Source organism: Anomalospiza imberbis, chromosome 18 (genome assembly GCF_031753505.1).
Source record: "Anomalospiza imberbis isolate Cuckoo-Finch-1a 21T00152 chromosome 18, ASM3175350v1, whole genome shotgun sequence".
NCBI lineage: Eukaryota > Metazoa > Chordata > Aves > Passeriformes > Viduidae > Anomalospiza > Anomalospiza imberbis.
This window is the reverse complement of record NC_089698.1, coordinates 364,749-378,084: the sequence shown is the minus strand read 5'-3', so window position 1 is coordinate 378,084 and position 13,336 is coordinate 364,749. Positions and strand designations below refer to the sequence as shown.

The following is a 13,336-nucleotide window of genomic DNA, read 5'->3' as shown; positions in this document are numbered from 1 at the left end:
AGGCATGTCACACGGGCTAGGGCTCAGCTTAACATATTCTTCATTACACAGGGCCTGAAAACCCAGGGAATGTGACCCAGAGGAGAAGCAGCAAAATGTTTTGAAAATGTCGCAGTACTTTTGTTCAAAATGAGGGGACGATTTTTTGATCACTCAGTGATTTCTTCGGGGAAATGGTGTGGAAAATTAAGACTTTTGGATATTTTTGTTCTTAGAATTTTGTGGCATTTTATTTTTTCAGCCCCACATTACACGGGAAAGGGAAAAGCAGCAAAAACTTAACACCATTCCCTCTACGTAGAAACAAAATGTGAGGAGGAATGCTTGTTTCATGTAAAATTTCAGGAAAAATAAGAAGCAATCAACTCAGAAATGGGTAATTTCACAGCATGAAACAGTTTCATGGGCAGGCATACCTGTGATTTCTTCTTCTTTGCTGTGTGTGTATGAGAAAACTGTCCAGATCTCCCATTTAAATTTCATCAGACTTCTAGCTGGGCTGAGCACAGACTGTGCACTCCACATCTGCAGCTGTGGCTCTGTTTTGGACACAGTGCTTCCCACTATCAGATGAACTGGAGTATAACTTCATCTCGTTGGACAGAGTTTGTTGTGAGAAGAGGATGTGTTTTTGGAGACCCTCCTGTGTTCATCCCCGTGGTTGTGTTTTCCAGCCACAGCCAGAATCCTGCTGGCACTGTCCACTGTCCAAGGTCGCAGCTTGCAGCTGAGCTGTGCCCAAACACATTTTGTGTTTCAGCTTGAGAGCAGAGCAAAAGAAGCACTGTAAATGTATGAGGTTAGAATTAGATACCAATTGATTGCTTTGAATAATATCCACCCTGTTTCAGCTTAACACCTAGAGGTGTTCTCCCAAGGAGCTTTGTGACCTCAAGGAGTGTGGGGGAAAAATCATTTTCCTTTGTTTTTGTCAACTGGCCCTCTAAGAAAAGTGTATTTAAAGGCCACAAACTGGACCCCTGTCCCCCAGTGCTTACAAATGTGAACTTCTGTATTCAAAGGAGCAGCTCCTGGAAGGGAATGCTGAAAGAAAAGCAGCTGCTGTACGCAAGGGCCCTTCCCACTCCTTAATCTGTGCCATGGGTTCCAGCTGTATCCCCCTCCCAAAAGCACAGCCTGCTTTTCTGTGAGGAGGAATTTGCAGTTTGCTGGAGAGCATTTCAAGCCTCTGCACTGAGCTGAGCCATGGCACACTCAGCAGAGAGCTGGGCACTGCTCCTGCTCCCAGTGGAGACATGAGTTCATCCCCAGAGGAAAGGAGGGGGTACTCAGCACCAGAACTCTGCACATCCTCTGCTCCCTTCTCTCAGCATTCCTGTCCACAGCTGCTCCTTCCAGTACAAGGTTCACATTTGTGAGCACTGGGGTAATCTATACCTGAGCCAGTCGAAACCTAAATGCTGGAGAGCCCTGTAACCTGGGAAAAACCCAAAAGGTAGCTTTGTGGAGGACTCCACCCCCCTGCTGTAAAGGATTCTGGTGCTGAAAAGCCCTTGGGCTGGCAGCCCCTTCTAGTAATGAAATCTAGGGGAGTCTGCAGTCTCTGAGAGTGCTAATAAGGAATTTTGCTGGCTCTAAAATCGAGACAATGGTCCAAAACTCCTTTAAATGGAGGGAAAGCCTAGCTGGCTTAAGTGGGTTTGTGATCAAGCCTTGAGTTTTGTAATGAAGTTCATAGGCAGGTTCAGCTGGACATACATAACATACACAGGGTTTATGTTACAGCTCAGTCCCAGGCCTGCTGAACCCTCCCTGGAGCTCCTGATGGCTCCAGTGCAACATAAAGGGATTAAAGATGATGACAGAAGTCACAATGAGCTGCCTCAGTGAGCAAATTGTCAATAGCTGCTTTTCTAGGTGAGAGATCCCTGGAGCAGCCTGACTCACCTCATCGGGTGGGGCTTTGGACTTTGTTGTTCTTCCTGCTCTGCTGAGGTTGAATTTGGGAATAACTGGGGGATTTTGCCAAGGCAAACCATGGGAAGAGAAGTAGGAACAAATCTCCAGAAAAAGCTGGGTTGGATCAATATTTTGCTGGCAGGTAATAAGCAAAAATGAAGCATTAGTGTGTAGAAAAGATATAAGACACCTGACTGTGCTACTGAAGTCCTGGTGGAAGTGCTTAGAGGATTCCCTGAGCTGCTGTTTTCCCTCCACTGTGTGCACTGGATGCATCGCACTTAAAATATACCCAGCATGTACTGGGGAGCACCAGAGGGGAGGACAACGTGGTTTGAAGAGGCATCAGGGATAATTCTGTTGGTAAATAATATTTCAGATAGGATTTTGGTGCTTTTAAAAGCTTTATTTTCTTTCATTCATTGAAATTCTCTCTGTAGTACTATGAGAGAGGTGAGGGACTCCTCGTGTGCATGGCTGAGTCCCACAGGAAGAAAGAGCCGTGCTTTCTCCTCTCTTCCCAGCTCTCTGTCCCTCTCCTCAGGCTCTTCTGCTTTTTGATTCTGTGTAGCATGAGGAGACCGTAATGAGAGGCTGGCCATAAACCAGAAGATTGCCTTTAAATTATATTTCTTTTCTTTGTGTTGATGCTCAGGGCTGTTTCACTCCAGTGCTTCAGCCTGGTGACTAATGCGTGGGCACAGCCTGGGCTGTCCCCCACAGTGCTGTGGTCCCCAGCAGGTGGATTTGTGGGGGTGCCTGTGTGCTGTGAGTGCAGCAAAGCCTTTTGTGTGCAGGGCAGGCCAGGGCTCCCAGGGGTTGTCTTGGTGCCCCTGCATTTTGCTGTGCTGCAGAGAATCCAAACACTGCTCTGGGGAAGGCTGGTTTGCCCCTTTCTTCAATTTTAGAAATACTTGATTTTGAATTACTTACCACAGGAGTTTGTGCAAGAGCCTCTGATCTGTGCAAGAAATTACCTGGGATTTTTTAAATGAGCCACCTTTTATGTCGCTCTGAGTGAGCAGTGGATGACGTGAGCACAGGGTGGATATGCACAGCATGTGCCATTTTTGGTGGCGAGGGTCCTAAAAAGGTTCTGAAGTTTTAAGTCATGGTTGGAAGGAATCTCTTGACTTATTTGGATCGTGTATCACCCTGTGACTGGTTAGCCATCATCTCTTTATTAAAAAAATCCATTTATTTTCTAGGCTGTCAGCCACTTATGATTTATAAAGAGGTATTAATTGGAAGTGTTGTCCATTGGAAATATTCCCATGAACACTAGCAAGAATGTTTCCAAAATTAACATGTTTAGCAAAAGAAATAAATCTTCAAACTCTGTAGCACAAAACACCCCAAGCTCGCGCTCAGATGACGCTGGAAGAGTTGCTGCCATGCAGGGAGACACTGTGTTCCTAAAAATGGACTGTCTTGCTTTGAATAACCCTGATCACAGCAGGACTGTGCCTGGTGCCCACTGGGGTCACTGGGAGTTTCCTGTGGGCTCAGCAGGAGCAGCACGGGGGCTCTGAGCCCTGCAAAGCCTCTGGCACGCAGCAGCTTGCTGAAGGCCTTGGATTTTTTGTTTGTGACTTTTCTGATGGTCTGTAGAATCTTCCCAGTAAATTAAATCGTGCACTCAGCCATTTCTGTTGTTTACATACGATTATGGTTTTATTGGCTCTAAAAGCCTTTCCACTATTTGTGTAATATATTTTCCTTAAAGAAGAAGCGAGACAAGTGAAGACACCAGTGGTTTACAGGGCGCTGTGTCCCAGGAGCTGACAGGAGTGTCACACCCAGGTACATTATGTCAATACTGGCCACTGCACCTGACCAGGTGCTCAAAAGCCCAGCTTGCCATGAAGAGACATTTCCCTGAAGTGCAGCAAAGAGGAGGAGCCTAGCAGTGCCGCCTCTGAAGGGAGGAAATAATTCCTCATTCTTTGCCCATCTAGAATTGTTGCACTAACTAACACACAAGTGAGTTTGGAGACTTTGCAAAGCTCTGCTGCCCACATTCCTCAGACCATTAGATCAGTTTCCAGAGGGACGCGTGCTGATTTCAGGAATCTTGGAAAAGCTGAGCTCTGGGCCAGCGGAGCTGAGAGCTGAGTAACTGAGGAGTGCTCACATTTCATGGCAGGAGATGCCTTCATGTGGCATCTGTGACCTGGCTGCAGGAACCAGCCCACAGCAGCCATCCCCGTGGAGGGGTCTGGGGGTTTGCCCCATTCCTGCACTCCCCATGGAGGGAATTTGGGGGTTTGCCCCATTCCTGCACTCCCCATGGAGGGAGTTTGGGGGTTTGCCCCATTCCTGCACTCCCCATGGAGGGAGTTTGAGGGTTTGCCCCCATCTCTGCCATCCCCATGGAGAGGTTTGGGGTTTTTCCCCATCCCTGCCATCCCCATGGAGGGGTTTTGGGGTTTGCCCCATCCCTGCAATCCCCATGGAGCGGTTTTGGGTTTGCCCCATCCCTGCACCCCCTGTGGCACGGTGGGGCTGCTGTGCCCCCCTGCACACACCTCCTTCAGTGGATGTTCCTGCAAACCTTCAGTTGAGGACAACCTGATGTTACCTGCAACCTGACAAAAGACTGAAAGGTTGAATGCACTCCTTCTTCAAATCTTCCATCCTGGTTATCCCAGGAAAAAAAAGCCCTGTGCTGAAAATGGCAATCCTAGCTTCTCCTGGTGCTCTTTATGGTGCTGCTGCAAACCCAGGCCTGCCTTGGCCCTGCTGTGGCCTCTGCCGGGCAGGGGCTGCTGGCAGACGGGCACTGGCAGCTCTGCAGCCCCTCTGCTGCCCGGTGTGCAGCTGGGCGTGGTGCTGGGCGCTGCAGGGGAGCAGCCTGGCTGTTTGCCTGCCCTGCTGCATCCACAGCCACATACATCTCCATCCGTGCTCTGCCTGGGGATGTGCACAGAGCTTCACTCGCTCCCATTTTCTCATCTGAAAAATCGACTCCATGGCTTAGTCTCACATTGCTCAACTTTGTAGCTGGAGTTAATGCTCCAGGCCTAATTCCAGGCTGGTTCTCAATTTGTTGGATGTGGTTGATGCACACATCAAATAGTTCTGGCACCCTGATGCTTCCTGCGAATGAAAAATGACACGAAATAGTTGTGTGAATTTCATCCCCATTCATGCAACAGACTAAAAGACAACTCATGTTTGGCAAATGTGCAGGAATGGAAGAAAAGATTCAAATCAGAGGGAAAAAATGTAAATGTTCTCAAGAGAGGGATTTTTTCCCACAGCGAAAAGAAAAAAAAAAAAAAAAAAAAAAAAAAAAAAAAAAAAAAAAGCAGTAATGGAAACCATTGAAAGTTCTGGTCAGGAGAATGTAATATCTTAATGAGGTGCTAAGATCTAAGCAACAGTTTTGCAAGAGGGTGTGTTGCATCTCTTTGCGGCTCTTGAGGCATTATAGAGGAGAGGTTTTATCTGAGATGAGGATTAACTCCAGACCCAGCTGGGCGCTGTGTCTGTACGGGCCAGCCCCGCTCTTGTCCCTCTCCTTTGCTTTATTTATTGACTGTGCTTGGGGCAGCAGCTGTAACTTATTACGGCGATGGAAAAGTTGCGGTTTTGTGGCGGTAACTGTCTGTTTCTGGCCCGTTTTCTCTCTGTGACTGGCTGCTCGCTAGAACTGCTCGAGTGGAGCAGTGGGGGTGTGTGTCCCGCCCGGAACCGGGCAGAGGGGTCGGGGAAAACCCCCGAATCCGGGCACTGCGGGGGTTAAAAACGGGACCACAGTCCCGGTACCACAAGTGATTTCAGCATTTATTGTAATAAAAGAAAGGCCTGAAGCAAGGGGCCCGCGGGCTGAGCAGGAGCGCTCCCCTCGAGGATGCTGCGGCGCCGGCGCTGGCTCTGCTGAGCAGCGATGTCCCCGACATTCCAGGGAGAGCGGCACGGGTTCACTGGGTCAGATGTCCTTTTTATCCTGTTTTTTGTCCCTTTGGATTGGTTTCTGTTTGGATCCTTCATTTGCATGAAGGTTAAGGCGCTCGATTGGCCCATGACAGCTCTGTCCAGGCTGGCTCTCGCTCGGGGCTGGTGCGCTTTACTCAGGTGTATTATGGTATATTGAGTGCCGTACTTATGACAACCACCCCTTAAAACCCCTTTTACCATAACCGAGCTAACAGTACACGCCTAACAGCTATCAGCTATTTTACAGCAGTTTCTAGCCTGTTTTTAACAGCGGAGGTTCCCGGAGCTGCTCCCCGGGAAATGCCCAGCTCGGGGGTCTCAGCCCGGGCTGGCCTCCCTTTGTGCTCAGCAGGGTACGGGAGCCGTGCTTTGCTCTGTTACCGAGTAAATCGGTGGATAATGGATGTGAAGTGAGACATTGAGACGGGAAAGAACCTTTGAAAAGTCACATGGGAAAAGCGAATTGGGGAATAAAACCGAATGTCCCGAATCCAAGCGACTTTTTGATTACACAAAATAAACATTCCCTTATCTCACCTAGTGGGCCTGAATATCTTGTCCTTAAGTAAGCATAAGATTCTGTAATATTTTCCAGTCTGGTTACAGCAGTCTTATCGTAGAAGGACTGAGCGCTGGCTCCTTTGCAAGCCTTTGTCGTGAGCTGTGGCACCGCTCCGGAATGTTTATTGCGCTCTGACATTATTTCTACTCCATCGCTCCCATTGACCGCCCGTCCCACCCGCTCCCGGGAGATTAGCAGAGGCAGGGGAAGGATAAATGCCGATTAGCAGCTAGTCAAGGGATGTAAGGGCTGAAAGGGTCAATATAGAACAAAGGCTGCCACATATAATTCACAAAGAATGCGAGGCACTGCCTTTCAGAGGCAACATTCGCATAGCCGGGGTTTAATGAGAATGGAAAATGCTAACATATAAATCCAGTCCTAAAAAAACATATCCACAACAAACTACCGAGTGGTAATATTTTTACCATTAAGCCTGGTACTCTGTTTCTGACGTGAACTATTAAAACTCCTCCTAAAGCTTTCATTAAATCATGTCTTCAAAACTCCCTTTAAAACATGGTCCTTTGTATGGAAGGGAATTAGTCTGCAGATGGATGAGGACAAACCAGCCGAATACCTTACAAAAACTTGGGTTTTTCCGAGGCGTGAAATGCAGACCTGATCCAACTCTGACTGAAGTTGACCAAGGGGGTTCCAACAGCCAAAGGAGCTGGTGTTTCCTTCAGGAGTACAGCCCGGTTTTACCCGTTTATTTGTGCCACACACCATGGTCCCATTCCGCTGCTTCCCGTGCACGCACACACCCCAAAAGGATTTTTGTGCCCTGGAGTCTTTGTTCCTTGGGTGCTCCCGGCTCCTCTGCTCTGCTGTCACCTCTGTTCCTGCTCACCTGAGCCCACGGGAGCAGGGCTGGAGCCCGGCTGAGCCGCCGTGCCCGGGCTGGGCTGCACAGGAGCCTGGAGCAGCCCCGGAGGATCCCCGGAGCATCCCTGGAGCAGCCCCGGAGCACTCCAGGAGGATCCCCGGAGCATCCCTGGAGCAGCCCCGGAGCATCCCCGGAGCATCCCTGGAGCAGCCCCGGAGCACTCCCGGAGGATCCCCGGAGCATCCCTGGAGCAGCCCCGGAGCAGTCCCGGAGGATCCCCGGAGCATCCCTGGAGCAGCCCCGGAGCAGTCCCGGAGGATCCCCGGAGGATCCCCGGAGCATCCCTGGAGCATCCCCGGAGCAGCCCCGGCCCCTCCGGCGCCGCTGCCCCTGTGCTGCCCTGTCCTGCTCCTGCTGCATGAGTGGGGTTGGCCACACCAGACACCTCCTGCTCCCAAGGTGACCTGCTCCCAGAAGCCAGCTTTGTCCCTGGAGATGAAGGGCAGGGGATTGCAGCCTTTATGAAGAAGAAGAATGCACTATTCCCAAATATTCCATAAACAGTTCATTATTCCTCTATTATCATGCAGACTAAGTGAAATTTTAATGTTTCACTGCTCCAGGCTGTCAAAGTCCTTGTGCTCTTCAAAGAGAAGGGCTCAGATTCTGTTCAGTCTTTGTGGAGGAAAATTAGGGCATCTTTGTTCTTTTTAAAAATATGTTTAGAAAAGGTCATACGTACTGTTTCTTCGCTTGGAAGTGTATCTTGGGATAACTGCGATGTGCCTGTTGTGTGAAAAATTGCCTAAAAGGTCTCTAAAGCCTCCTCCATAATAAATATGACTGAATATGGATTGATTCTTCTTAATTATGACTTTCACTCTTATAGGAAACAGATGTTTGCTAACTCAGATTTCATTTCTGGCTTGGCAAAGAAGTGTGTACAACAGAAACCAAGAAAGGCCTGTGAGACTTGCCATTGCTGCTGGGTTTTTAAGCTGTGCTTTTGAATTCAGCACAACTCCTTGCTGTCGCTGAAGCTTCTTATTTGCAGGTAGCAAACCTCTGTTCTCTGGGGTTTCAGTCCCACCTGAGCTTGGTGAAACCTGGTTATCAAAACTCCAGGCGTGTGTGGGCTGAGATCTGGATGCCTGCCTTGCCCACCCCTGGGTGCTGTGGCTCAGGGCAGTGCCCAGCTCCTGCCCAGCTGGGGCTGAGCTCCCCCAGCTTCTTGTTTCTCACTTGAATTCTCTGCCCCGGTAACATCGGGACTGGGAATCACAACTGAAATGCTGCCTGTCCTGAATGGTTCTTGTCTGATGCAGGTATTTCTCTTCTCAAAAAAATTATAAAAAGCCATCAGGAGGAAAAGTCTAGGCACTGTTTTGGAAACTAAGAATTGTGGAAATACTGCCTAATAGGAAAAGTATTTTTAAAATGGATTCTCCTGTGTGCATCCCTTTAAGGGATTTGGTTTATGCCTGCGTTCTGGTCGCTGTCACAACTGCTGTCCTTACCTCGGCAATGTTTCCAGTCACAGAGCTCTCTGCTGGGCCTGCAGAGTTGTATGGCAAGGGGAAACATTTCTGCTTTTGTCAAAATACTACAGGTGAATGGGGGGAGAGGAAGATTCATTTGCTTCTTTCATTGTGCTTCTGTTGGATTAGAGAACGTGTCCTTTTATATACAGCTTTTTCTACAGCAGTCAGACCCGTTGTTTTCCTTTGTGAATACTCTCACATGAGTTAAGAAAAACAGAGTAGATTAAGAAAGGGTGCATAGGAGGCATGTCTGCTTCTTGTCTTAGAAAAGCAACACATTTTTAATGTAATAATGCAGAGTAGCAGAAAAAGGCACAGAATAGAAAACAAAGAACCTTAACAAAAGACACAGTCTATTTCATTAAGCAGTTTTGGAAAGTTATAATGGATTTGTATCAGGATTATCACAAAATCTATTGCATTATTCTGCTTGTAAGGTGGGTGGGGAAAAGCTGAAATTATATTTGATTAATCTGTCAAAAAATTCCTGTAAGTTTGTAGCAGTGTGTGTGAGCAGAACTTGGCAGGGCTGGCGGGTGGTTTGCAGACAGCTCTAGAAGTGCTGGGCTTTGCTTGCACTGAAAATAGAGTTTTAAGGAGCCTGGGAGGGCAGAAGCAGCATAGAGCAGCCCAGCCCCGGCCAGGGCAGGGAACAGCACAGCCAGCTGCTGTAGTGGCAGCCTTGGCAGGAGATAGCTCACAGTCACCTCCCGGAGGAGCCTGGCTGAGCCGAGGTGCTTTGGGACGTTCAGCTTTGCTGCATCCACGCTCCAGGATTGCTTTCAGCCTGGCCCATTTAACTCAGATGTCCTAGAAGAGATCAGAGCATAAAAGACAGAAATGAGGCCCACGGGAGTCAGTGTTTAGGGCCCCTCAGTGATCTCCAGGTGGATCTGCCATTGAAAAAAAAGAGATTTCCTTTTTTATTTATTTGCCAGTCTGAAAAACTCTTCTTGAGCCCTGACAATCACACTGGGTATCTTCTTCCGGGCAGTGAGATGTTCTGGAGTTCTGAGCTGAGTGGACATGGGCAAAAGCAGAAGAGCTGCTCTGCAGGGCTGTGCATTACATTAAATCAGAATAGGGCCTTTTAGGCAATGAGAAACTGCCTCAAGATGGGCACCTTGGGTGGAATAACTTGCATTTTTAATTACGTGGATTAAATGAGAGCTCTTTGGAGCCAGACTGGTTCATTAAGTTTGGAGAGGCAGTGTCTGGCTGGAGGCTGTACCTGAAGACAGTGGGGACGGTCCCAGGTTTGAGGTTCTGGCTCTGCACAAATTCTGTCAATAACACCCAGGAAAGAAACTGGTGCTCCCCTGCTCTCCTGTTTGGATTGACTTGCTAAAATGTAGAGGCAAGGCTGCCTCAGTGCCATTGGCTCAGCTCTGCTCTCAGCCCATCCTTCCATACAGGTTTAGATGGCTCTCTACATGGAATTTTTCTCTTACATATGGATATAACTGTTTAACTGTAAGGACATATCAAACTCTCTGACTGCTATATTACTAATTATGTAAATGAGACTACTTATTGAGAGACAATATTAATATTTTCACCTCTTCATTCTTTAGAATAGAGCTATGCTTTAAGGAACATGACAAATGTTTTCACTTAAGCATTAAGGCAGCTTTTCATACAGATCATCAGTAAGTTCTGTGTCTGTTGGTGCTTGCATAAGGAAAGGCTGCCACGCTGAGCTCTGCTTCTCCCTGACTGGCATTTAAATTTTTTAAACATCAAATATTTACTGATGTAACCCAGTTGCTCACCAAATTGAATTTCAAAGGTCCTTATCCTGCAGCTTCTATTTGTGCACATCTTCCATTCAAGGCAGCTCCATGCATCTCTAATGAAAATGAACCTGCTTCTTTCTGGAGCTATTTTTTAACCTTTCTGTGCTCTCCTTTATTACCATGATTTACAACAATGTTGTGCGTGTTATTAATCCAGACTGCAGTCATTGGGTGTTTGGCATGGGTTTACACTGCAGTGCTGCATCTCAAGTAGTTCTGGCTTCCAAACTGGAAGAGTTTTGGCTTGCAACTCCTCACCACTGCCCAGCATTCACCAACAGACACAACACCCAGCCAGCCCAAAGAGCAGGGAAAAGGGGAAATGCTGGTCAGATGTTTGAGATCTTTGAACCCAGGAAGGTGTGACAGCACAGCCCCTAGAGGTTTTGTGGTCAGTGAGGCTGAGCAAGGTGCTTTGTGCTCAGGAGTCCTGGGGTTCAGGCCTCAGCACTGACCCCTGAGCTGTGCTCAGTGCCAGAGGGGTTTCATGAGTGTAACTTCTCTGTTGGGGTGGGAATTCTGTAGCTGTAAAATGAAAGGAAAGCCACCTGGAGCTGTGCATGTGTATTTAGGGAGTTCCTAAGCTTTACTCGAGGCTTGCAGACAGTTTCTGTTGCCAAAATTGCAGCTTTTCTTGAGCAGTTTGGAAAGAACTGACTTCACTGCTGTTAAGCACCCAAACCCAGAGAGAAGAGCTATTGCTCTTTTAGCAGGGTCACTCACCAGCCCGTGCTGTAGGCAGGTGACCTGAAATGGACCAAAGGCACAAGCTGAAGCAAGACAAGCACGAAGGGACAGATCATAAGTGAGGGAGTGGCAGAAGACAGGGCCTGACAGCCCTCACTGACATCTGCAAGTGCTCAGATGTTGGCTTGGCAGCTGCTGCATGAAGCCCCTTGTTCAGCGCTGTAAAAAAGATGGGATCCTGTTAAGAGAATGGCATTTTTATTCAAATGCATGTGGACTTGGTAGAAAAATAGCAGAAAAATAGCAAGACCTTCTGATGTTCTACATATTTGAAAGCAGTAATTTTTTTTGCTATGTGCCATAATTAAAAAAGAAAGCACCAGGACAATTTCCTCATCCATTCCCTCCTCCTTTTTCCTCTCTCTTATAGAAATGATATCTAGTAGGGCAGCCAAGATATTTTTCAGTCTGGTGCTCATGGGTCTTTTCATTACTCTTTTGTTCTCACACTGCTTGCCCAGTACAGCAGCTGTTAAATAGACAACTCTGAGAACTGGGGAAGGATATTGGTGAAATATTTGATTAACACTATTTTTGCAGGAAATTGATATGTCAACTATTTTTAGCCTCAGGCAAAGGAATAATCAAAGCCAATCCATGTGGCAACCTTCTCTGATTTCAGATGACTTTATAACCTCTAATATTTCACTAGTTTTTAATTTGATATTGCAGCCTGTCACAGTTTCCCACCCTTTGTGATTCATGCAGTTTTTTTTAACTGTATGATTGTCCCATTAGGAAATACATTCAGCAAACTTTCCTGTTGGAAAGTGTTTTGTTCATTGCTTCAGAAAGTGTGTGTTGGCACAGCTCTGTTCACAACAATGAAACAACTGAAAGTCTGGCTTTTATCCATAACACACTCTAATTCCCTATTCATAACATAAATTCCTTTTTGTGCAATTTGCCATGTTTTTTTTCATTACATATGCTAGTTACATCTTAGGGTGAGTCAGTCAAATGGACTCTAAATTAAAATAGTTGGCTGATCTAAGCCCCAAATCTGTTGCAATGCAGTTTTCTCACATCTTGGAAGAAAACAGCCAATATAGCCACCATAGACAGGGGTGATTATTCTTTCTGTCTGTCTTTTTCCAGGTAACTGAGTAGATGAATGTACCCTAAAGTTGTAATCTTCTAGGTAATTAGGAGAAATAGAGGAAAAAGAAAGTCAATAAACCGTGTGAACCTGACTAGGTCATGCTAACAGTCAGGATGTCACTTTGAGGACAGGAAATCCTTAAATTAGATGCATCATTTTAGTCTCTAATTTAATCCATAAACCAGAATCAAAATTTGTTTTGAACCATATGCACATAAGAATATGGGAGTGAGGAAACAGAGACAAGTGGTCTCCAAATTGAACTTAATGGGGTAAATTGTCAACTGCTTTGGATGAGAGGAACACCTTGGGCTTGGAGCTGCTGAGTTTAGGTCAGTGACAGCCTGGACCCAAAGGTACATCCTTTTCTCACTGGAGAAAGAAGGTGCACACCCTCCACTCCTGGTGGCCACCGCTATGTGCCTAAATATTTGCTTTTTAAATCCAGGGGAGGAGAGGAGAAACAAGCTAATCTCATAAAGGTTCACCCCACCCTCTGCTTGGCTCCTCTTCCTTGGCAAGCCTTCCCAGCAGCAGCTGGCTGCCTGTTTTTCTTCTGCAATTGTGTTCCTGACATTTCCTGCAGTAGGTTTTCCTGAAGGTTTCCAGCAGCCCTTTCAGCCCACAACCCCTTTTCCTGGCCTCCTCTTCCCCTCGGTATGGCTTGTGCCTGGCTCCCAGCAAGGCTGGACTCCACCACACATCCATGCGCATCCTCTGTGAGCATCCTCTCTGTTCCTGGGGTGTGCTTGTCTGACTGGCTCACTGGGGGCAGGTGGTCACTGCAAGGGCTGCTGTGGTGTGAACACAGACAGGCAGACCAGCACAGAATCACTGAGGCTGGAAAAGGCCCTCAGACCCCGAGTCCAAGCAGTCCTTCCTCGGGGCACAGGCACT

The 13,336-nt window shown here is 47.4% G+C and overlaps 1 protein-coding gene and 1 long non-coding RNA gene across 5 annotated transcripts in view; one reads left to right on the top strand and one right to left on the bottom strand.

Annotated features, from left to right (window-relative positions):
- The window catches only part of ADGRD1 (adhesion G protein-coupled receptor D1), a 128,191-nt gene that overhangs the window by 56,727 nt on the left and 58,128 nt on the right, over positions 1–13,336 (top strand). The window lies entirely within an intron of this gene.
- Positions 4,903–6,518, bottom strand: LOC137485032 (uncharacterized). Its single transcript, XR_011005159.1, has 2 exons — positions 6,400–6,518; positions 4,903–5,019 (listed from the first exon to the last, which is right to left on the bottom strand). It is a non-coding gene; the product is annotated as an uncharacterized lncRNA (long non-coding RNA).